The sequence below is a fragment of the Eleutherodactylus coqui genome, unplaced genomic scaffold (assembly GCF_035609145.1).
Source record: "Eleutherodactylus coqui strain aEleCoq1 unplaced genomic scaffold, aEleCoq1.hap1 HAP1_SCAFFOLD_657, whole genome shotgun sequence".
Classification (NCBI taxonomy): Eukaryota; Metazoa; Chordata; class Amphibia; order Anura; family Eleutherodactylidae; genus Eleutherodactylus; species Eleutherodactylus coqui.
The window spans coordinates 20,318-43,268 of record NW_027101839.1 but is presented as its reverse complement, the minus strand read 5'-3'; the positions used below and the strand labels follow the sequence as shown (position 1 = coordinate 43,268).

At 47.1% G+C, this 22,951-nt stretch overlaps 7 non-coding genes across 7 annotated transcripts; all 7 read right to left on the bottom strand.

Annotated features, from left to right (window-relative positions):
* Positions 1-1,942: 1,942 nt before the first annotated feature.
* Positions 1,943-2,133, bottom strand: LOC136591906 (U2 spliceosomal RNA). Its single transcript, XR_010788023.1, has one exon. It is a non-coding gene; the product is annotated as a U2 spliceosomal RNA (small nuclear RNA).
* A 2,605-nt stretch (positions 2,134-4,738) lies between these two features.
* LOC136591905 (U2 spliceosomal RNA) lies at positions 4,739-4,929 on the bottom strand. The gene has a single exon (XR_010788022.1). It is a non-coding gene; the product is annotated as a U2 spliceosomal RNA (small nuclear RNA).
* A 2,619-nt stretch (positions 4,930-7,548) lies between these two features.
* Positions 7,549-7,739, bottom strand: LOC136591904 (U2 spliceosomal RNA). The gene has a single exon (XR_010788021.1). It is a non-coding gene; the product is annotated as a U2 spliceosomal RNA (small nuclear RNA).
* Positions 7,740-10,357: 2,618 nt separating this feature from the next.
* Positions 10,358-10,548, bottom strand: LOC136591903 (U2 spliceosomal RNA). Its single transcript, XR_010788020.1, has one exon. It is a non-coding gene; the product is annotated as a U2 spliceosomal RNA (small nuclear RNA).
* Positions 10,549-13,164: 2,616 nt separating this feature from the next.
* On the bottom strand, positions 13,165-13,356 carry LOC136591898 (U2 spliceosomal RNA). Its single transcript, XR_010788016.1, has one exon. It is a non-coding gene; the product is annotated as a U2 spliceosomal RNA (small nuclear RNA).
* A 2,613-nt stretch (positions 13,357-15,969) lies between these two features.
* Positions 15,970-16,160, bottom strand: LOC136591902 (U2 spliceosomal RNA). Its single transcript, XR_010788019.1, has one exon. It is a non-coding gene; the product is annotated as a U2 spliceosomal RNA (small nuclear RNA).
* Positions 16,161-18,770: 2,610 nt separating this feature from the next.
* LOC136591907 (U2 spliceosomal RNA) lies at positions 18,771-18,967 on the bottom strand. The gene has a single exon (XR_010788024.1). It is a non-coding gene; the product is annotated as a U2 spliceosomal RNA (small nuclear RNA).
* Positions 18,968-22,951: the final 3,984 nt, after the last annotated feature.

Here is a 22,951-nt window from a genome sequence, read left to right as displayed (position 1 = left end):
TCTTTAATCTATATCTACAAAATCTGTAATTTAGAAATAATCCATATCTATATTCTACATAATTAATAAAGATAGATAGATAGATAGATAGATAGATAGATAGATAGATAGATAGACTCACTCACATACATGCATACATACATACATACTGTATGCAATTGAGCCAGGTGTTTGGAAGGCTGACGATGTCACTCCTTTGTGATGTCATCAATTTAGAAGCATTAATACCGGGCTTGGCAGCCATTTCAGTCAGTCTCTGCTGCAGCTGGGAGACGGGAGATGGTCTTTATTTCCACCAAGAAGCTGCAGAACTACCGGTAACTGCATCATTTTTATTTTATTCAATATAGGTTTTATTGGTTTCATGGAGGGGGGGAAACTTTTGCCTTATCTCAAAGCAATGTAAAATTAACTTTGACAATGAAACTTAATAAATCAATTTCGAGTTGAACTATATCATGTTTGTCTGTGATATTTTATAAGGTCTACAAACAGGGGAATGAGGGGAGGGTAAGGGGGGGGTAGGTATCTATGACACGGGAGAAAGAAAAAATAAAACAAAAAGGGGGGGGGGGGCGGGCTCCGGAATTGTTGTTTCTCTTTACGATTGTGGTTTAAACGTGTTACTCACATGTCCCTGTCTGTAACCACTTGGTAAATAGGGGTGAGCTCCGGGCATCTATCCATATCGCCCAGGTGTGATACAATTTATCATAGCCTGACGGCTCATCTGGAAGCCTCATTCTCTCCATACGCTCTATTTCGTGGATCATTGCTATTTTTAGTGGAGTGCATTTTTTATGCAGCACACAAGGGGGAGACAGCGGCCTACCAAAATCGAGTTGGCTGCTGCTGTGGCTTTCTTTTTTTAAAAAAAAGGTAGGTTCCGTTCTTCCATGGTGAGGAATAGGCAGGGAGGTTCGGTTTTTGCCAGCTGGGGAATGCTTATAGGCAAGGCCTTATCCCTGGTGGTGCATGTAACGTCAGACCACGTTTCAGCATTCAGTCAGTCAGTGGCTGACAAACGAGCTCCATGCAAGTTTACATTAAACAGACACATTTCTTTCTTTACTGTATTGACTGCGGTCTGTAATCGAGCGGTTGAACTGTTTCTGTGTCCATGCATTGAATAAAGCAATACATCCTTGTAAAGTAGGCGTCCGTTCGTTGGAGTTCTTTGCTCCCCGAGTGTTGCTCCATCTCTAAACGTTGGCCTGGATCTTCATGGACGAATACTGCCCATCCCACGTGGAGCGTGTATCTCAGCCCGCGTGGAGTGCTGCAGTCCAATGAGGTATTCCGTGCTACATAGCAAGCCTTGGGCCTGTGTGATTGGGGGTCCGCTGCTGTCTGTCCACTCTGAAGCGCGCATCCGGGGCCGGCCGCTTTTCGACTACCAGCGACTGCAGGTCACACACACAGGCTGGTTGGAATGGCCTAGCATTATCCTGATCCGGAGGTGTAACTTGAAGCTGCGGGGCCCCAGTACAAAGTCTGGAACTGGGCCCCCCAAACTATAAAGCGTCATTGATAGCATTGGTTTACAATGTGGGGAAGAGAGACTTTATGGGCCCCCTAGGGCTCCGGGCCCCCTGCACATACACCCATGACCCGAATACGTGGAGCATACAGACGCAGGCTGCCAGGATACGCTGTGCCTGCCCGATGTTTCCAACTTGGCTATTAGCGCAGCGGTAGGTACGAACTATAGAGTGCGGCTGCCATATGAACTGGTGTGTGTGTGTGTGTGTGTTTTGCTTCCAGTTGTACCTGTGCTGTGCACACTCTGGCAGACGCAGCTGCTCAGTGGATACAATGTTGCGAGCAGACGGGCTGAGTGTCAATCAAAGTGCTTGGGTGGTAGCAGCAGCCGCCGCCACAGCTGCGCTGCACCTCTTGCTCGTCGGTTTTGTTTTTCTGCTTTTGGAAACTGCTGTAGGAAAGGGGGTGCACCGGTCCTGGAGGTACTGCAATACCAGGTCAATGCGTGGAGTGGACAGAGCAAGCTCTTTTTCCAGCTCCCTGTTCTAAAAATCCATTTAATATATGGTCCCCAGATAGGGGACGTATCAGATATTAAACTGATAAGAACAGATACTACACTTGATCTTAGCCAAAAGGCCGAGAAGCGATAACCCGAAATGGGTTTCACCTGTAGCCCGGCCCGCCCAACTCCACTTCCAAGGCTTGAGGCAACACGCTCAGCCAGCACTCTGGGCGCACCCACAATGCACCCAGGCAGCTGGGAGAGCTATTAAAACTTTCCATAGCCCCGCCCCACGCCTTCTCAACCGCGCCCAGCCTCACACCCTCAGTCCTTCCTCTTGCACCGTGCTCACGCATCCTAGGCTTGCAGAGCCTGCTGCTGCTGCTACTGCAGGACTCGTCAGCTCCCTACAAAGGATGGTTAAGCCGGCGATGACACTAGAAGCAAGCACTAGTTTGTCTCTGAAGGTGCGTCGGTCGGTCGGTTGGAGGGATCTCTTCGGCCGGCCGCATTTCCAGTGGGGACGGATGGAAACTTTTAACCTAAAATAAGGGAAATTGGCTTCGGCCCCATAGGGCTTTATTGCCTTCCCCTGGGCCAGCATTAGTAGACCCTAGTAAGGAGAATATTAGAGCGGCATGGTCATCCGAAGAACTTAAAAACATACAGCAGGCCTTTTTTGCCCGCCCGCCATACATACATACATACATAACTACAGATTTTATATTTTTTTTTACATATATACATTATATATACACACACACACACACACACACACACACACACACACACACACACACACAATCTTAAATCTATCTTTAATCTATATCTACAAAATCTGTAATTTAGAAATAATCCATATCTATATTCTACATAATTAATAAAGATAGATAGATAGATAGATAGATAGATAGATAGATAGATAGACTCACTCACATACATGCATACATACATACATACTGTATGCAATTGAGCCAGGTGTTTGGAAGGCTGACGATGTCACTCCTTTGTGATGTCATCAATTTAGAAGCATTAATACCGGGCTTGGCAGCCATTTCAGTCAGTCTCTGCTGCAGCTGGGAGACGGGAGATGGTCTTTATTTCCACCAAGAAGCTGCAGAACTACCGGTAACTGCATCATTTTTATTTTATTCAATATAGGTTTTATTGGTTTCATGGAGGGGGGGAAACTTTTGCCTTATCTCAAAGCAATGTAAAATTAACTTTGACAATGAAACTTAATAAATCAATTTCGAGTTGAACTATATCATGTTTGTCTGTGATATTTTATAAGGTCTACAAACAGGGGAATGAGGGGAGGGTAAGGGGGGGGTAGGTATCTATGACACGGGAGAAAGAAAAAATAAAACAAAAAGGGGGGGGGGGGCGGGCTCCGGAATTGTTGTTTCTCTTTACGATTGTGGTTTAAACGTGTTACTCACATGTCCCTGTCTGTAACCACTTGGTAAATAGGGGTGAGCTCCGGGCATCTATCCATATCGCCCAGGTGTGATACAATTTATCATAGCCTGACGGCTCATCTGGAAGCCTCATTCTCTCCATACGCTCTATTTCGTGGATCATTGCTATTTTTAGTGGAGTGCATTTTTTATGCAGCACACAAGGGGGAGACAGCGGCCTACCAAAATCGAGTTGGCTGCTGCTGTGGCTTTCTTTTTTAAAAAAAAGGTAGGTTCCGTTCTTCCATGGTGAGGAATAGGCAGGGAGGTTCGGTTTTTGCCAGCTGGGGAATGCTTATAGGCAAGGCCTTATCCCTGGTGGTGCATGTAACGTCAGACCACGTTTCAGCATTCAGTCAGTCAGTGGCTGACAAACGAGCTCCATGCAAGTTTACATTAAACAGACACATTTCTTTCTTTACTGTATTGACTGCGGTCTGTAATCGAGCGGTTGAACTGTTTCTGTGTCCATGCATTGAATAAAGCAATACATCCTTGTAAAGTAGGCGTCCGTTCGTTGGAGTTCTTTGCTCCCCGAGTGTTGCTCCATCTCTAAACGTTGGCCTGGATCTTCATGGACGAATACTGCCCATCCCACGTGGAGCGTGTATCTCAGCCCGCGTGGAGTGCTGCAGTCCAATGAGGTATTCCGTGCTACATAGCAAGCCTTGGGCCTGTGTGATTGGGGGTCCGCTGCTGTCTGTCCACTCTGAAGCGCGCATCCGGGGCCGGCCGCTTTTCGACTACCAGCGACTGCAGGTCACACACACAGGCTGGTTGGAATGGCCTAGCATTATCCTGATCCGGAGGTGTAACTTGAAGCTGCGGGGCCCCAGTACAAAGTCTGGAACTGGGCCCCCAAACTATAAAGCGTCATTGATAGCATTGGTTTACAATGTGGGGAAGAGAGACTTTATGGGCCCCCTAGGGCTCCGGGCCCCCTGCACATACACCCATGACCCGAATACGTGGAGCATACAGACGCAGGCTGCCAGGATACGCTGTGCCTGCCCGATGTTTCCAACTTGGCTATTAGCGCAGCGGTAGGTACGAACTATAGAGTGCGGCTGCCATATGAACTGGTGTGTGTGTGTGTGTGTGTTTTGCTTCCAGTTGTACCTGTGCTGTGCACACTCTGGCAGACGCAGCTGCTCAGTGGATACAATGTTGCGAGCAGACGGGCTGAGTGTCAATCAAAGTGCTTGGGTGGTAGCAGCAGCCGCCGCCACAGCTGCGCTGCACCTCTTGCTCGTCGGTTTTGTTTTTCTGCTTTTGGAAACTGCTGTAGGAAAGGGGGTGCACCGGTCCTGGAGGTACTGCAATACCAGGTCAATGCGTGGAGTGGACAGAGCAAGCTCTTTTTCCAGCTCCCTGTTCTAAAAATCCATTTAATATATGGTCCCCAGATAGGGGACGTATCAGATATTAAACTGATAAGAACAGATACTACACTTGATCTTAGCCAAAAGGCCGAGAAGCGATAACCCGAAATGGGTTTCACCTGTAGCCCGGCCCGCCCAACTCCACTTCCAAGGCTTGAGGCAACACGCTCAGCCAGCACTCTGGGCGCACCCACAATGCACCCAGGCAGCTGGGAGAGCTATTAAAACTTTCCATAGCCCCGCCCCACGCCTTCTCAACCGCGCCCAGCCTCACACCCTCAGTCCTTCCTCTTGCACCGTGCTCACGCATCCTAGGCTTGCAGAGCCTGCTGCTGCTGCTACTGCAGGACTCGTCAGCTCCCTACAAAGGATGGTTAAGCCGGCGATGACACTAGAAGCAAGCACTAGTTTGTCTCTGAAGGTGCGTCGGTCGGTCGGTTGGAGGGATCTCTTCGGCCGGCCGCATTTCCAGTGGGGACGGATGGAAACTTTTAACCTAAAATAAGGGAAATTGGCTTCGGCCCCATAGGGCTTTATTGCCTTCCCCTGGGCCAGCATTAGTAGACCCTAGTAAGGAGAATATTAGAGCGGCATGGTCATCCGAAGAACTTAAAAACATACAGCAGGCCTTTTTTGCCCGCCCGCCATACATACATACATACATAACTACAGATTTTATATTTTTTTTTACATATATACATTATATATACACACACACACACACACACACACACACACACACACACACACACACACACACACACACACAATCTTAAATCTATCTTTAATCTATATCTACAAAATCTGTAATTTAGAAATAATCCATATCTATATTCTACATAATTAATAAGATAGATAGATAGATAGATAGATAGATAGATAGATAGATAGATAGACTCACTCACATACATGCATACATACATACATACTGTATGCAATTGAGCCAGGTGTTTGGAAGGCTGACGATGTCACTCCTTTGTGATGTCATCAATTTAGGCATTAATACCGGGCTTGGCAGCCATTTCAGTCAGTCTCTGCTGCAGCTGGGAGACGGGAGATGGTCTTTATTTCCACCAAGAAGCTGCAGAACTACCGGTAACTGCATCATTTTTATTTTATTCAATATAGGTTTTATTGGTTTCATGGAGGGGGGGAAACTTTTGCCTTATCTCAAAGCAATGTAAAATTAACTTTGACAATGAAACTTAATAAATCAATTTCGAGTTGAACTATATCATGTTTGTCTGTGATATTTTATAAGGTCTACAAACAGGGGAATGAGGGGAGGGTAAGGGGGGGGTAGGTATCTATGACACGGGAGAAAGAAAAAATAAAACAAAAAGGGGGGGGGGGGCGGGCTCCGGAATTGTTGTTTCTCTTTACGATTGTGGTTTAAACGTGTTACTCACATGTCCCTGTCTGTAACCACTTGGTAAATAGGGGTGAGCTCCGGGCATCTATCCATATCGCCCAGGTGTGATACAATTTATCATAGCCTGACGGCTCATCTGGAAGCCTCATTCTCTCCATACGCTCTATTTCGTGGATCATTGCTATTTTTAGTGGAGTGCATTTTTTATGCAGCACACAAGGGGGAGACAGCGGCCTACCAAAATCGAGTTGGCTGCTGCTGTGGCTTTCTTTTTTTAAAAAAAAGGTAGGTTCCGTTCTTCCATGGTGAGGAATAGGCAGGGAGGTTCGGTTTTTGCCAGCTGGGGAATGCTTATAGGCAAGGCCTTATCCCTGGTGGTGCATGTAACGTCAGACCACGTTTCAGCATTCAGTCAGTCAGTGGCTGACAAACGAGCTCCATGCAAGTTTACATTAAACAGACACATTTCTTTCTTTACTGTATTGACTGCGGTCTGTAATCGAGCGGTTGAACTGTTTCTGTGTCCATGCATTGAATAAAGCAATACATCCTTGTAAAGTAGGCGTCCGTTCGTTGGAGTTCTTTGCTCCCCGAGTGTTGCTCCATCTCTAAACGTTGGCCTGGATCTTCATGGACGAATACTGCCCATCCCACGTGGAGCGTGTATCTCAGCCCGCGTGGAGTGCTGCAGTCCAATGAGGTATTCCGTGCTACATAGCAAGCCTTGGGCCTGTGTGATTGGGGGTCCGCTGCTGTCTGTCCACTCTGAAGCGCGCATCCGGGGCCGGCCGCTTTTCGACTACCAGCGACTGCAGGTCACACACACAGGCTGGTTGGAATGGCCTAGCATTATCCTGATCCGGAGGTGTAACTTGAAGCTGCGGGGCCCCAGTACAAAGTCTGGAACTGGGCCCCCAAACTATAAAGCGTCATTGATAGCATTGGTTTACAATGTGGGGAAGAGAGACTTTATGGGCCCCCTAGGGCTCCGGGCCCCCTGCACATACACCCATGACCCGAATACGTGGAGCATACAGACGCAGGCTGCCAGGATACGCTGTGCCTGCCCGATGTTTCCAACTTGGCTATTAGCGCAGCGGTAGGTACGAACTATAGAGTGCGGCTGCCATATGAACTGGTGTGTGTGTGTGTGTGTGTTTTGCTTCCAGTTGTACCTGTGCTGTGCACACTCTGGCAGACGCAGCTGCTCAGTGGATACAATGTTGCGAGCAGACGGGCTGAGTGTCAATCAAAGTGCTTGGGTGGTAGCAGCAGCCGCCGCCACAGCTGCGCTGCACCTCTTGCTCGTCGGTTTTGTTTTTCTGCTTTTGGAAACTGCTGTAGGAAAGGGGGTGCACCGGTCCTGGAGGTACTGCAATACCAGGTCAATGCGTGGAGTGGACAGAGCAAGCTCTTTTTCCAGCTCCCTGTTCTAAAAATCCATTTAATATATGGTCCCCAGATAGGGGACGTATCAGATATTAAACTGATAAGAACAGATACTACACTTGATCTTAGCCAAAAGGCCGAGAAGCGATAACCCGAAATGGGTTTCACCTGTAGCCCGGCCCGCCCAACTCCACTTCCAAGGCTTGAGGCAACACGCTCAGCCAGCACTCTGGGCGCACCCACAATGCACCCAGGCAGCTGGGAGAGCTATTAAAACTTTCCATAGCCCCGCCCCACGCCTTCTCAACCGCGCCCAGCCTCACACCCTCAGTCCTTCCTCTTGCACCGTGCTCACGCATCCTAGGCTTGCAGAGCCTGCTGCTGCTGCTACTGCAGGACTCGTCAGCTCCCTACAAAGGATGGTTAAGCCGGCGATGACACTAGAAGCAAGCACTAGTTTGTCTCTGAAGGTGCGTCGGTCGGTCGGTTGGAGGGATCTCTTCGGCCGGCCGCATTTCCAGTGGGGACGGATGGAAACTTTTAACCTAAAATAAGGGAAATTGGCTTCGGCCCCATAGGGCTTTATTGCCTTCCCCTGGGCCAGCATTAGTAGACCCTAGTAAGGAGAATATTAGAGCGGCATGGTCATCCGAAGAACTTAAAAACATACAGCAGGCCTTTTTTGCCCGCCCGCCATACATACATACATACATAACTACAGATTTTATATTTTTTTTTACATATATACATTATATATACACACACACACACACACACACACACACACACACACACACACACACACACACACACACACACAATCTTAAATCTATCTTTAATCTATATCTACAAAATCTGTAATTTAGAAATAATCCATATCTATATTCTACATAATTAATAGATAGATAGATAGATAGATAGATAGATAGATAGATAGATAGACTCACTCACATACATGCATACATACATACATACTGTATGCAATTGAGCCAGGTGTTTGGAAGGCTGACGATGTCACTCCTTTGTGATGTCATCAATTTAGAAGCATTAATACCGGGCTTGGCAGCCATTTCAGTCAGTCTCTGCTGCAGCTGGGAGACGGGAGATGGTCTTTATTTCCACCAAGAAGCTGCAGAACTACCGGTAACTGCATCATTTTTATTTTATTCAATATAGGTTTTATTGGTTTCATGGAGGGGGGGAAACTTTTGCCTTATCTCAAAGCAATGTAAAATTAACTTTGACAATGAAACTTAATAAATCAATTTCGAGTTGAACTATATCATGTTTGTCTGTGATATTTTATAAGGTCTACAAACAGGGGAATGAGGGGAGGGTAAGGGGGGGGTAGGTATCTATGACACGGGAGAAAGAAAAAATAAAACAAAAAGGGGGGGGGGGGCGGGCTCCGGAATTGTTGTTTCTCTTTACGATTGTGGTTTAAACGTGTTACTCACATGTCCCTGTCTGTAACCACTTGGTAAATAGGGGTGAGCTCCGGGCATCTATCCATATCGCCCAGGTGTGATACAATTTATCATAGCCTGACGGCTCATCTGGAAGCCTCATTCTCTCCATACGCTCTATTTCGTGGATCATTGCTATTTTTAGTGGAGTGCATTTTTTATGCAGCACACAAGGGGGAGACAGCGGCCTACCAAAATCGAGTTGGCTGCTGCTGTGGCTTTCTTTTTTTAAAAAAAAGGTAGGTTCCGTTCTTCCATGGTGAGGAATAGGCAGGGAGGTTCGGTTTTTGCCAGCTGGGGAATGCTTATAGGCAAGGCCTTATCCCTGGTGGTGCATGTAACGTCAGACCACGTTTCAGCATTCAGTCAGTCAGTGGCTGACAAACGAGCTCCATGCAAGTTTACATTAAACAGACACATTTCTTTCTTTACTGTATTGACTGCGGTCTGTAATCGAGCGGTTGAACTGTTTCTGTGTCCATGCATTGAATAAAGCAATACATCCTTGTAAAGTAGGCGTCCGTTCGTTGGAGTTCTTTGCTCCCCGAGTGTTGCTCCATCTCTAAACGTTGGCCTGGATCTTCATGGACGAATACTGCCCATCCCACGTGGAGCGTGTATCTCAGCCCGCGTGGAGTGCTGCAGTCCAATGAGGTATTCCGTGCTACATAGCAAGCCTTGGGCCTGTGTGATTGGGGGTCCGCTGCTGTCTGTCCACTCTGAAGCGCGCATCCGGGGCCGGCCGCTTTTCGACTACCAGCGACTGCAGGTCACACACACAGGCTGGTTGGAATGGCCTAGCATTATCCTGATCCGGAGGTGTAACTTGAAGCTGCGGGGCCCCAGTACAAAGTCTGGAACTGGGCCCCCAAACTATAAAGCGTCATTGATAGCATTGGTTTACAATGTGGGGAAGAGAGACTTTATGGGCCCCCTAGGGCTCCGGGCCCCCTGCACATACACCCATGACCCGAATACGTGGAGCATACAGACGCAGGCTGCCAGGATACGCTGTGCCTGCCCGATGTTTCCAACTTGGCTATTAGCGCAGCGGTAGGTACGAACTATAGAGTGCGGCTGCCATATGAACTGGTGTGTGTGTGTGTGTGTGTTTTGCTTCCAGTTGTACCTGTGCTGTGCACACTCTGGCAGACGCAGCTGCTCAGTGGATACAATGTTGCGAGCAGACGGGCTGAGTGTCAATCAAAGTGCTTGGGTGGTAGCAGCAGCCGCCGCCACAGCTGCGCTGCACCTCTTGCTCGTCGGTTTTGTTTTTCTGCTTTTGGAAACTGCTGTAGGAAAGGGGGTGCACCGGTCCTGGAGGTACTGCAATACCAGGTCAATGCGTGGAGTGGACAGAGCAAGCTCTTTTTCCAGCTCCCTGTTCTAAAAATCCATTTAATATATGGTCCCCAGATAGGGGACGTATCAGATATTAAACTGATAAGAACAGATACTACACTTGATCTTAGCCAAAAGGCCGAGAAGCGATAACCCGAAATGGGTTTCACCTGTAGCCCGGCCCGCCCAACTCCACTTCCAAGGCTTGAGGCAACACGCTCAGCCAGCACTCTGGGCGCACCCACAATGCACCCAGGCAGCTGGGAGAGCTATTAAAACTTTCCATAGCCCCGCCCCACGCCTTCTCAACCGCGCCCAGCCTCACACCCTCAGTCCTTCCTCTTGCACCGTGCTCACGCATCCTAGGCTTGCAGAGCCTGCTGCTGCTGCTACTGCAGGACTCGTCAGCTCCCTACAAAGGATGGTTAAGCCGGCGATGACACTAGAAGCAAGCACTAGTTTGTCTCTGAAGGTGCGTCGGTCGGTCGGTTGGAGGGATCTCTTCGGCCGGCCGCATTTCCAGTGGGGACGGATGGAAACTTTTAACCTAAAATAAGGGAAATTGGCTTCGGCCCCATAGGGCTTTATTGCCTTCCCCTGGGCCAGCATTAGTAGACCCTAGTAAGGAGAATATTAGAGCGGCATGGTCATCCGAAGAACTTAAAAACATACAGCAGGCCTTTTTTGCCCGCCCGCCATACATACATACATACATAACTACAGATTTTATATTTTTTTTTACATATATACATTATATATACACACACACACACACACACACACACACACACACACACACACACACACACACACACAATCAATCTTAAATCTATCTTTAATCTATATCTACAAAATCTGTAATTTAGAAATAATCCATATCTATATTCTACATAATTAATAGATAGATAGATAGATAGATAGATAGATAGATAGATAGATAGACTCACTCACATACATGCATACATACATACATACTGTATGCAATTGAGCCAGGTGTTTGGAAGGCTGACGATGTCACTCCTTTGTGATGTCATCAATTTAGAAGCATTAATACCGGGCTTGGCAGCCATTTCAGTCAGTCTCTGCTGCAGCTGGGAGACGGGAGATGGTCTTTATTTCCACCAAGAAGCTGCAGAACTACCGGTAACTGCATCATTTTTATTTTATTCAATATAGGTTTTATTGGTTTCATGGAGGGGGGGAAACTTTTGCCTTATCTCAAAGCAATGTAAAATTAACTTTGACAATGAAACTTAATAAATCAATTTCGAGTTGAACTATATCATGTTTGTCTGTGATATTTTATAAGGTCTACAAACAGGGGAATGAGGGGAGGGTAAGGGGGGGGTAGGTATCTATGACACGGGAGAAAGAAAAAATAAAACAAAAAGGGGGGGGGGGGCGGGCTCCGGAATTGTTGTTTCTCTTTACGATTGTGGTTTAAACGTGTTACTCACATGTCCCTGTCTGTAACCACTTGGTAAATAGGGGTGAGCTCCGGGCATCTATCCATATCGCCCAGGTGTGATACAATTTATCATAGCCTGACGGCTCATCTGGAAGCCTCATTCTCTCCATACGCTCTATTTCGTGGATCATTGCTATTTTTAGTGGAGTGCATTTTTTATGCAGCACACAAGGGGGAGACAGCGGCCTACCAAAATCGAGTTGGCTGCTGCTGTGGCTTTCTTTTTTTAAAAAAAAGGTAGGTTCCGTTCTTCCATGGTGAGGAATAGGCAGGGAGGTTCGGTTTTTGCCAGCTGGGGAATGCTTATAGGCAAGGCCTTATCCCTGGTGGTGCATGTAACGTCAGACCACGTTTCAGCATTCAGTCAGTCAGTGGCTGACAAACGAGCTCCATGCAAGTTTACATTAAACAGACACATTTCTTTCTTTACTGTATTGACTGCGGTCTGTAATCGAGCGGTTGAACTGTTTCTGTGTCCATGCATTGAATAAAGCAATACATCCTTGTAAAGTAGGCGTCCGTTCGTTGGAGTTCTTTGCTCCCCGAGTGTTGCTCCATCTCTAAACGTTGGCCTGGATCTTCATGGACGAATACTGCCCATCCCACGTGGAGCGTGTATCTCAGCCCGCGTGGAGTGCTGCAGTCCAATGAGGTATTCCGTGCTACATAGCAAGCCTTGGGCCTGTGTGATTGGGGGTCCGCTGCTGTCTGTCCACTCTGAAGCGCGCATCCGGGGCCGGCCGCTTTTCGACTACCAGCGACTGCAGGTCACACACACAGGCTGGTTGGAATGGCCTAGCATTATCCTGATCCGGAGGTGTAACTTGAAGCTGCGGGGCCCCAGTACAAAGTCTGGAACTGGGCCCCCAAACTATAAAGCGTCATTGATAGCATTGGTTTACAATGTGGGGAAGAGAGACTTTATGGGCCCCCTAGGGCTCCGGGCCCCCTGCACATACACCCATGACCCGAATACGTGGAGCATACAGACGCAGGCTGCCAGGATACGCTGTGCCTGCCCGATGTTTCCAACTTGGCTATTAGCGCAGCGGTAGGTACGAACTATAGAGTGCGGCTGCCATATGAACTGGTGTGTGTGTGTGTGTGTGTTTTGCTTCCAGTTGTACCTGTGCTGTGCACACTCTGGCAGACGCAGCTGCTCAGTGGATACAATGTTGCGAGCAGACGGGCTGAGTGTCAATCAAAGTGCTTGGGTGGTAGCAGCAGCCGCCGCCACAGCTGCGCTGCACCTCTTGCTCGTCGGTTTTGTTTTTCTGCTTTTGGAAACTGCTGTAGGAAAGGGGGTGCACCGGTCCTGGAGGTACTGCAATACCAGGTCAATGCGTGGAGTGGACAGAGCAAGCTCTTTTTCCAGCTCCCTGTTCTAAAAATCCATTTAATATATTGGTCCCCAGATAGGGGACGTATCAGATATTAAACTGATAAGAACAGATACTACACTTGATCTTAGCCAAAAGGCCGAGAAGCGATAACCCGAAATGGGTTTCACCTGTAGCCCGGCCCGCCCAACTCCACTTCCAAGGCTTGAGGCAACACGCTCAGCCAGCACTCTGGGCGCACCCACAATGCACCCAGGCAGCTGGGAGAGCTATTAAAACTTTCCATAGCCCCGCCCCACGCCTTCTCAACCGCGCCCAGCCTCACACCCTCAGTCCTTCCTCTTGCACCGTGCTCACGCATCCTAGGCTTGCAGAGCCTGCTGCTGCTGCTACTGCAGGACTCGTCAGCTCCCTACAAAGGATGGTTAAGCCGGCGATGACACTAGAAGCAAGCACTAGTTTGTCTCTGAAGGTGCGTCGGTCGGTCGGTTGGAGGGATCTCTTCGGCCGGCCGCATTTCCAGTGGGGACGGATGGAAACTTTTAACCTAAAATAAGGGAAATTGGCTTCGGCCCCATAGGGCTTTATTGCCTTCCCCTGGGCCAGCATTAGTAGACCCTAGTAAGGAGAATATTAGAGCGGCATGGTCATCCGAAGAACTTAAAAACATACAGCAGGCCTTTTTTGCCCGCCCGCCATACATACATACATACATAACTACAGATTTTATATTTTTTTTTACATATATACATTATATATACACACACACACACACACACACACACACACACACACACACACACACACACACACACACACACAATCTTAAATCTATCTTTAATCTATATCTACAAAATCTGTAATTTAGAAATAATCCATATCTATATTCTACATAATTAATAAAGATAGATAGATAGATAGATAGATAGATAGATAGACTCACTCACATACATGCATACATACATACATACTGTATGCAATTGAGCCAGGTGTTTGGAAGGCTGACGATGTCACTCCTTTGTGATGTCATCAATTTAGAAGCATTAATACCGGGCTTGGCAGCCATTTCAGTCAGTCTCTGCTGCAGCTGGGAGACGGGAGATGGTCTTTATTTCCACCAAGAAGCTGCAGAACTACCGGTAACTGCATCATTTTTATTTTATTCAATATAGGTTTTATTGGTTTCATGGAGGGGGGGAAACTTTTGCCTTATCTCAAAGCAATGTAAAATTAACTTTGACAATGAAACTTAATAAATCAATTTCGAGTTGAACTATATCATGTTTGTCTGTGATATTTTATAAGGTCTACAAACAGGGGAATGAGGGGAGGGTAAGGGGGGGGTAGGTATCTATGACACGGGAGAAAGAAAAAATAAAACAAAAAGGGGGGGGGGGGGCGGGCTCCGGAATTGTTGTTTCTCTTTACGATTGTGGTTTAAACGTGTTACTCACATGTCCCTGTCTGTAACCACTTGGTAAATAGGGGTGAGCTCCGGGCATCTATCCATATCGCCCAGGTGTGATACAATTTATCATAGCCTGACGGCTCATCTGGAAGCCTCATTCTCTCCATACGCTCTATTTCGTGGATCATTGCTATTTTTAGTGGAGTGCATTTTTTATGCAGCACACAAGGGGGAGACAGCGGCCTACCAAAATCGAGTTGGCTGCTGCTGTGGCTTTCTTTTTTTAAAAAAAAGGTAGGTTCCGTTCTTCCATGGTGAGGAATAGGCAGGGAGGTTCGGTTTTTGCCAGCTGGGGAATGCTTATAGGCAAGGCCTTATCCCTGGTGGTGCATGTAACGTCAGACCACGTTTCAGCATTCAGTCAGTCAGTGGCTGACAAACGAGCTCCATGCAAGTTTACATTAAACAGACACATTTCTTTCTTTACTGTATTGACTGCGGTCTGTAATCGAGCGGTTGAACTGTTTCTGTGTCCATGCATTGAATAAAGCAATACATCCTTGTAAAGTAGGCGTCCGTTCGTTGGAGTTCTTTGCTCCCCGAGTGTTGCTCCATCTCTAAACGTTGGCCTGGATCTTCATGGACGAATACTGCCCATCCCACGTGGAGCGTGTATCTCAGCCCGCGTGGAGTGCTGCAGTCCAATGAGGTATTCCGTGCTACATAGCAAGCCTTGGGCCTGTGTGATTGGGGGTCCGCTGCTGTCTGTCCACTCTGAAGCGCGCATCCGGGGCCGGCCGCTTTTCGACTACCAGCGACTGCAGGTCACACACACAGGCTGGTTGGAATGGCCTAGCATTATCCTGATCCGGAGGTGTAACTTGAAGCTGCGGGGCCCCAGTACAAAGTCTGGAACTGGGCCCCCAAACTATAAAGCGTCATTGATAGCATTGGTTTACAATGTGGGGAAGAGAGACTTTATGGGCCCCCTAGGGCTCCGGGCCCCCTGCACATACACCCATGACCCGAATACGTGGAGCATACAGACGCAGGCTGCCAGGATACGCTGTGCCTGCCCGATGTTTCCAACTTGGCTATTAGCGCAGCGGTAGGTACGAACTATAGAGTGCGGCTGCCATATGAACTGGTGTGTGTGTGTGTGTGTGTTTTGCTTCCAGTTGTACCTGTGCTGTGCACACTCTGGCAGACGCAGCTGCTCAGTGGATACAATGTTGCGAGCAGACGGGCTGAGTGTCAATCAAAGTGCTTGGGTGGTAGCAGCAGCCGCCGCCACAGCTGCGCTGCACCTCTTGCTCGTCGGTTTTGTTTTTCTGCTTTTGGAAACTGCTGTAGGAAAGGGGGTGCACCGGTCCTGGAGGTACTGCAATACCAGGTCAATGCGTGGAGTGGACAGAGCAAGCTCTTTTTCCAGCTCCCTGTTCTAAAAATCCATTTAATATATGGTCCCCAGATAGGGGACGTATCAGATATTAAACTGATAAGAACAGATACTACACTTGATCTTAGCCAAAAGGCCGAGAAGCGATAACCCGAAATGGGTTTCACCTGTAGCCCGGCCCGCCCAACTCCACTTCCAAGGCTTGAGGCAACACGCTCAGCCAGCACTCTGGGCGCACCCACAATGCACCCAGGCAGCTGGGAGAGCTATTAAAACTTTCCATAGCCCCGCCCCACGCCTTCTCAACCGCGCCCAGCCTCACACCCTCAGTCCTTCCTCTTGCACCGTGCTCACGCATCCTAGGCTTGCAGAGCCTGCTGCTGCTGCTACTGCAGGACTCGTCAGCTCCCTACAAAGGATGGTTAAGCCGGCGATGACACTAGAAGCAAGCACTAGTTTGTCTCTGAAGGTGCGTCGGTCGGTCGGTTGGAGGGATCTCTTCGGCCGGCCGCATTTCCAGTGGGGACGGATGGAAACTTTTAACCTAAAATAAGGGAAATTGGCTTCGGCCCCATAGGGCTTTATTGCCTTCCCCTGGGCCAGCATTAGTAGACCCTAGTAAGGAGAATATTAGAGCGGCATGGTCATCCGAAGAACTTAAAAACATACAGCAGGCCTTTTTTGCCCGCCCGCCATACATACATACATACATAACTACAGATTTTATATTTTTTTTTACATATATACATTATATATACACACACACACACACACACACACACACACACACACACACACACACACACACAATCTTAAATCTATCTTTAATCTATATCTACAAAATCTGTAATTTAGAAATAATCCATATCTATATTCTACATAATTAATAAAGATAGATAGATAGATAGATAGATAGATAGATAGATAGATAGACTCACTCACATACATGCATACATACATACATACTGTATGCAATTGAGCCAGGTGTTTGGAAGGCTGACGATGTCACTCCTTTGTGATGTCATCAATTTAGAAGCATTAATACCGGGCTTGGCAGCCATTTCAGTCAGTCTCTGCTGCAGCTGGGAGACGGGAGATGGTCTTTATTTCCACCAAGAAGCTGCAGAACTACCGGTAACTGCATCATTTTTATTTTATTCAATATAGGTTTTATTGGTTTCATGGAGGGGGGGAAACTTTTGCCTTATCTCAAAGCAATGTAAAATTAACTTTGACAATGAAACTTAATAAATCAATTTCGAGTTGAACTATATCATGTTTGTCTGTGATATTTTATAAGGTCTACAAACAGGGGAATGAGGGGAGGGTAAGGGGGGGGTAGGTATCTATGACACGGGAGAAAGAAAAAATAAAACAAAAAGGGGGGGGGGGGCGGGCTCCGGAATTGTTGTTTCTCTTTACGATTGTGGTTTAAACGTGTTACTCACATGTCCCTGTCTGTAACCACTTGGTAAATAGGGGTGAGCTCCGGGCATCTATCCATATCGCCCAGGTGTGATACAATTTATCATAGCCTGACGGCTCATCTGGAAGCCTCATTCTCTCCATACGCTCTATTTCGTGGATCATTGCTATTTTTAGTGGAGTGCATTTTTTATGCAGCACACAAGGGGGAGACAGCGGCCTACCAAAATCGAGTTGGCTGCTGCTGTGGCTTTCTTTTTTTAAAAAAAAGGTAGGTTCCGTTCTTCCATGGTGAGGAATAGGCAGGGAGGTTCGGTTTTTGCCAGCTGGGGAATGCTTATAGGCAAGGCCTTATCCCTGGTGGTGCATGTAACGTCAGACCACGTTTCAGCATTCAGTCAGTCAGTGGCTGACAAACGAGCTCCATGCAAGTTTACATTAAACAGACACATTTCTTTCTTTACTGTATTGACTGCGGTCTGTAATCGAGCGGTTGAACTGTTTCTGTGTCCATGCATTGAATAAAGCAATACATCCTTGTAAAGTAGGCGTCCGTTCGTTGGAGTTCTTTGCTCCCCGAGTGTTGCTCCATCTCTAAACGTTGGCCTGGATCTTCATGGACGAATACTGCCCATCCCACGTGGAGCGTGTATCTCAGCCCGCGTGGAGTGCTGCAGTCCAATGAGGTATTCCGTGCTACATAGCAAGCCTTGGGCCTGTGTGATTGGGGGTCCGCTGCTGTCTGTCCACTCTGAAGCGCGCATCCGGGGCCGGCCGCTTTTCGACTACCAGCGACTGCAGGTCACACACACAGGCTGGTTGGAATGGCCTAGCATTATCCTGATCCGGAGGTGTAACTTGAAGCTGCGGGGCCCCAGTACAAAGTCTGGAACTGGGCCCCCAAACTATAAAGCGTCATTGATAGCATTGGTTTACAATGTGGGGAAGAGAGACTTTATGGGCCCCCTAGGGCTCCGGGCCCCCTGCACATACACCCATGACCCGAATACGTGGAGCATACAGACGCAGGCTGCCAGGATACGCTGTGCCTGCCCGATGTTTCCAACTTGGCTATTAGCGCAGCGGTAGGTACGAACTATAGAGTGCGGCTGCCATATGAACTGGTGTGTGTGTGTGTGTGTGTTTTGCTTCCAGTTGTACCTGTGCTGTGCACACTCTGGCAGACGCAGCTGCTCAGTGGATACAATGTTGCGAGCAGACGGGCTGAGTGTCAATCAAAGTGCTTGGGTGGTAGCAGCAGCCGCCGCCACAGCTGCGCTGCACCTCTTGCTCGTCGGTTTTGTTTTTCTGCTTTTGGAAACTGCTGTAGGAAAGGGGGTGCACCGGTCCTGGAGGTACTGCAATACCAGGTCAATGCGTGGAGTGGACAGAGCAAGCTCTTTTTCCAGCTCCCTGTTCTAAAAATCCATTTAATATATGGTCCCCAGATAGGGGACGTATCAGATATTAAACTGATAAGAACAGATTTTTTTTTTTTTTTTTATACCCTCAGATTGGGTTGAAAACTTACTTTACTTTACTTTCAAGTAAACTGTCATTGCATATTTACTGCAACGTTCATCCCTTTCATCATCAGGCTTTATTACTGTTCTTATTTTTCACAGTAACAAAAAACAATATCACAAAGAAAAAACATTATTTTTACAATCCAACAAGTTGAATCCACTTCTTCACCTTCCAAACGCCCTCCGCATCCACCCCCCTCCTCCTCTTATCCCATAGGTAGCATATGAATAACTTCCCTAGCACCATTCTTACACTCGCATTCACACTCAGCTCTTCTCTTTTATACACATACACGTTCCTCACATCCCACAGCACTTCTTTCACACATGACAAAAACAACCACAACAATCTTTCTTTCACTCCATCACTCGCACCTAATCCAAACATCAGTACCTCAAAAGATAGAAACTGAATGCCTGTTAACTCTTTACAGAGCGGTCCTAATTTTTTCACCACTTTCTGGGCATAGGCACAATTCCAGAATAAGTGGACTATGCTCTCGCTGCCTCCACACTGGACTCTAGGACAGGTCTCTCTTGCTATCAGACCTCTACTCCTCTGGAATTCTCTCACAGGTAGTACGCCATGCAAGCTCTGCCATACAATTTCTTTCTGTCTGCCAGTCATTCCATCCATTCTCACTTTCGCCCATACTCTCTGCACATTCCTTCCACCAACCAGATTTATCTCACTCACCCTTTCCCTACTCTCAATCATTCTCACAAGCAGACGTTTATTTCGGAGCATACTCACTTCCACTTCACTCAACTCATACTTCTCTACAAACTTTACAATCCACTCATACCACTTTGGAACCACGAATGCAACAGGCTTACTCAAGTCATTCCTGCACCACTTTAACCTTACAAACAGTCGCCCAGCCAAATATCTCATCATACACGACACCTTTCTCTCTCTCTCAATCACAGCCAATAAAAAAACTAATCCATTCACTCCAAAATAAACTTCTAGGTTCGGGAAACTCATACCACCATTCCTCCAGTTCTTCACCACAGTCTCTCTTTTCAAGCGCTCCATCTTAGATCCCCAGAAAAAAACAAATAGAATCCTATTTAAACTCCTGAGCCTCATATAGTCAGGCGGGAAGATCATTGCCACATACAAAAAGATTGGCAGAACAATACTCTTGATCACTACTATTTTTCCCAGGAGACTAAGATCTCTCATCCTCCAGAAGGTCAACCGTTTCTCCACTCTTTCCTTTGCTGCCTCCCAACTCTCTTTACCATCCACAGAGTCATTAAACATGACCCCCAGAATTTTCATTGGCCCAGACACTACATTCAAACCTAAATCTCTCACTCCACCTACCTCCCCAAATACTTTACATTCACTCTTTGACCAATTCACTCTAAAAGCAGACGCACCACAAAAAATAGACGCTAACAACTTGACTCTACGCACAGCACTCTCTGACTCGCACACCACACACACATCATCCATATACGCACACACTTTTAACTCTTTCCCACCACTTCCTGGAATATGAATCCCTCTCACAACTTTGTCCTTTCTCAACAGGCACAACAATGGCTCAATCGCACAGATAAAGGCGACTGCGGACAGCGGACAGCCCTGCCGCACCCCAGAACATCCATTCACCTTTCTCCCCACACATCCATTCACCAACACTCTGCTATACATTCCATTATACAAACTCTGAACTCTCCACACAAAATCACTCGGGAAACCCATTCGTAACAACACTCTAAACAAAAAACTATGAGACAATCTATCATACGCCTTTTCAAAGTCTATAGACACAACATACACACTCTTCTCTCTACTCTTACAATCCCACAACACATCTCTCAACAACACCAGACTCTCTTGCACTCTTCTACCAGGCACCGCACAAAATTGCTCTTCACTCACCACACATTCAACCACATCTCTCATTCTGTTGGCCACTATCTTCGCATAAATCTTGTAATCACAGTTAAGTAACGTGATGGGCCTCCAATTTTTCAGACTTTTCAGGCTTCCTTTTTTTGGTATCAACACAATCACTCCCCCACGCATACTCTCAGCCACTTCCACATTCTCCCACATATACTTACACACCGCACACACATCCACTCCCACCACCTTCCACAACAGACGATAGAATTCCACAGGCAACCCATCCTCACCAGGCGTCTTATTCACAGCCATTCCTTGTACCACTCTCTCCACCTCATCCATAGATATGTCTCTCATCACAGACGCTCTCTCTCCCTCTCCAAGCTTACTCTCTAGCACACTCAGCACCTCACTCTCCAAACTCTCATCCCTCTCTTTCACCGCATACAGATCCTCATAGAACGCAGCCACTTCCTCACTCACACCATCCCCACTCACCTCACATCCATCCTCTTTCGCCACCACCTCTATTGTTGGTTTCTTTGCAAAGACCTTTTTAAAGAAAAACCTAGAGCATTTCTCTCCATACTCCATCTTTTCCAGTTTGGCCCTGTATATGATGCTTCTGCCTTTTTCTGTCATATACCTATTAATTTCTCTCCTCACACTCACCAACTCATCCTGCACATCCACACCATTCTCTCTCATTCTCTCCAAAAAACTTAGACGTGTGTTTAGTTTTGTGTACTCCTCCCGCCTTCTTGCTGCCAGTTTATATCCCAAAGACTTGAAATATGCTTTAGTCTTCTTTTTTACCCAATCCCACCACTGCAGAATATTAGCAAACTTGTTTTTCCTCTCACACCACCTGTTATACAGACACTCATACTCCTTTCTCACATCCTCACTCTCCAGATGACTTATATTGAGTTTCCACAGCCCCCTCCCATGTACCCCTCTCACATTCACATCCACACCACACAGCAAACACTCATGATCCGAAAAAATAACTGGTTTTTGTTGGTAACTTAACGGTATGATATTCTCTGAAACAAAACAATAATCCAACCGGGAATGAAGGCCCCCTCTATCAGCATGGTACGTACATAATTTGGGGTTAATGTTACATAAAATCTGCATATCTTGCAACCTATAATCAGAAACAATCTCTGACAAAACCTTCCCAGACAAATCAAAAGCCTTCTTGTCCAGGTCGCAGTTCACATCACCGACTATAATTACTGGCATTCTGCCCTGAATAAACAATTTAATTTTTTCAAATAAAAGTTTTCTCTCATTCTTACTGCTGGGAGCATAAATATTAACTAACAAAAACTTCGTGTTTTTATATATCAGTACCGCTGACAGACACCTCCCCACCTCAATTACTGTGTAGCTGTCTAGCTGCACCTCCCCCGACTTAAGCAATATGCCTACCCCATCATTTCTGTTGGTTTTACTGCCAGACCATATACATGTCCCACAAGGCCATTCATCAGGCTTTATATCACCAGTAATCCCACATTCTTGCAGACAGTACACATCCGCATTCTCCTGTCTGAGAAAACTCAGTATGGCCGTCCTCCTGGCCCTACTGGTAAACACCCGGACATTTTGTGAGCAAATGGTAAAACCCATATTACATCCTCATTTTCATACTGCTTAAATACATCAGGGTGAGTACCCTATGCAAAGATTCATTTATAAGTCTTCACCACTATCAGTAGTAAGGACAAGGTCCTGCGCCACTTTTTCCAGCGGGTCGCCGGTTTCCATGGGTTTTTCTTTACTCCTCTCACACTTTCGTTTTTTAGCAGAGTCCCCCACCACTTTTGCGAACTCTTCATCACTTGAGCTTTCAGAATCCCCACCACCCTCCCTCTTACACAGGGAAGTCTCTGGTGAGGAGAAGCTTGCAATGTTCTCTGGGTCTGAGGGATGTACTGGACTCTCCACCCCTTCAATTACTTCCTCCAGGTGTCTAATTATCTTAGACACCTGGGCCTCAGATACCTCCACAGCTTCAGGCATTTCTGCTGCCTCAGACACTTTAACGACCTCAGGTGGTTTGGAAACTACAGGCGTTTTACTTGCCACCGGCGCTTTAGTTGCTCTGGACATTTT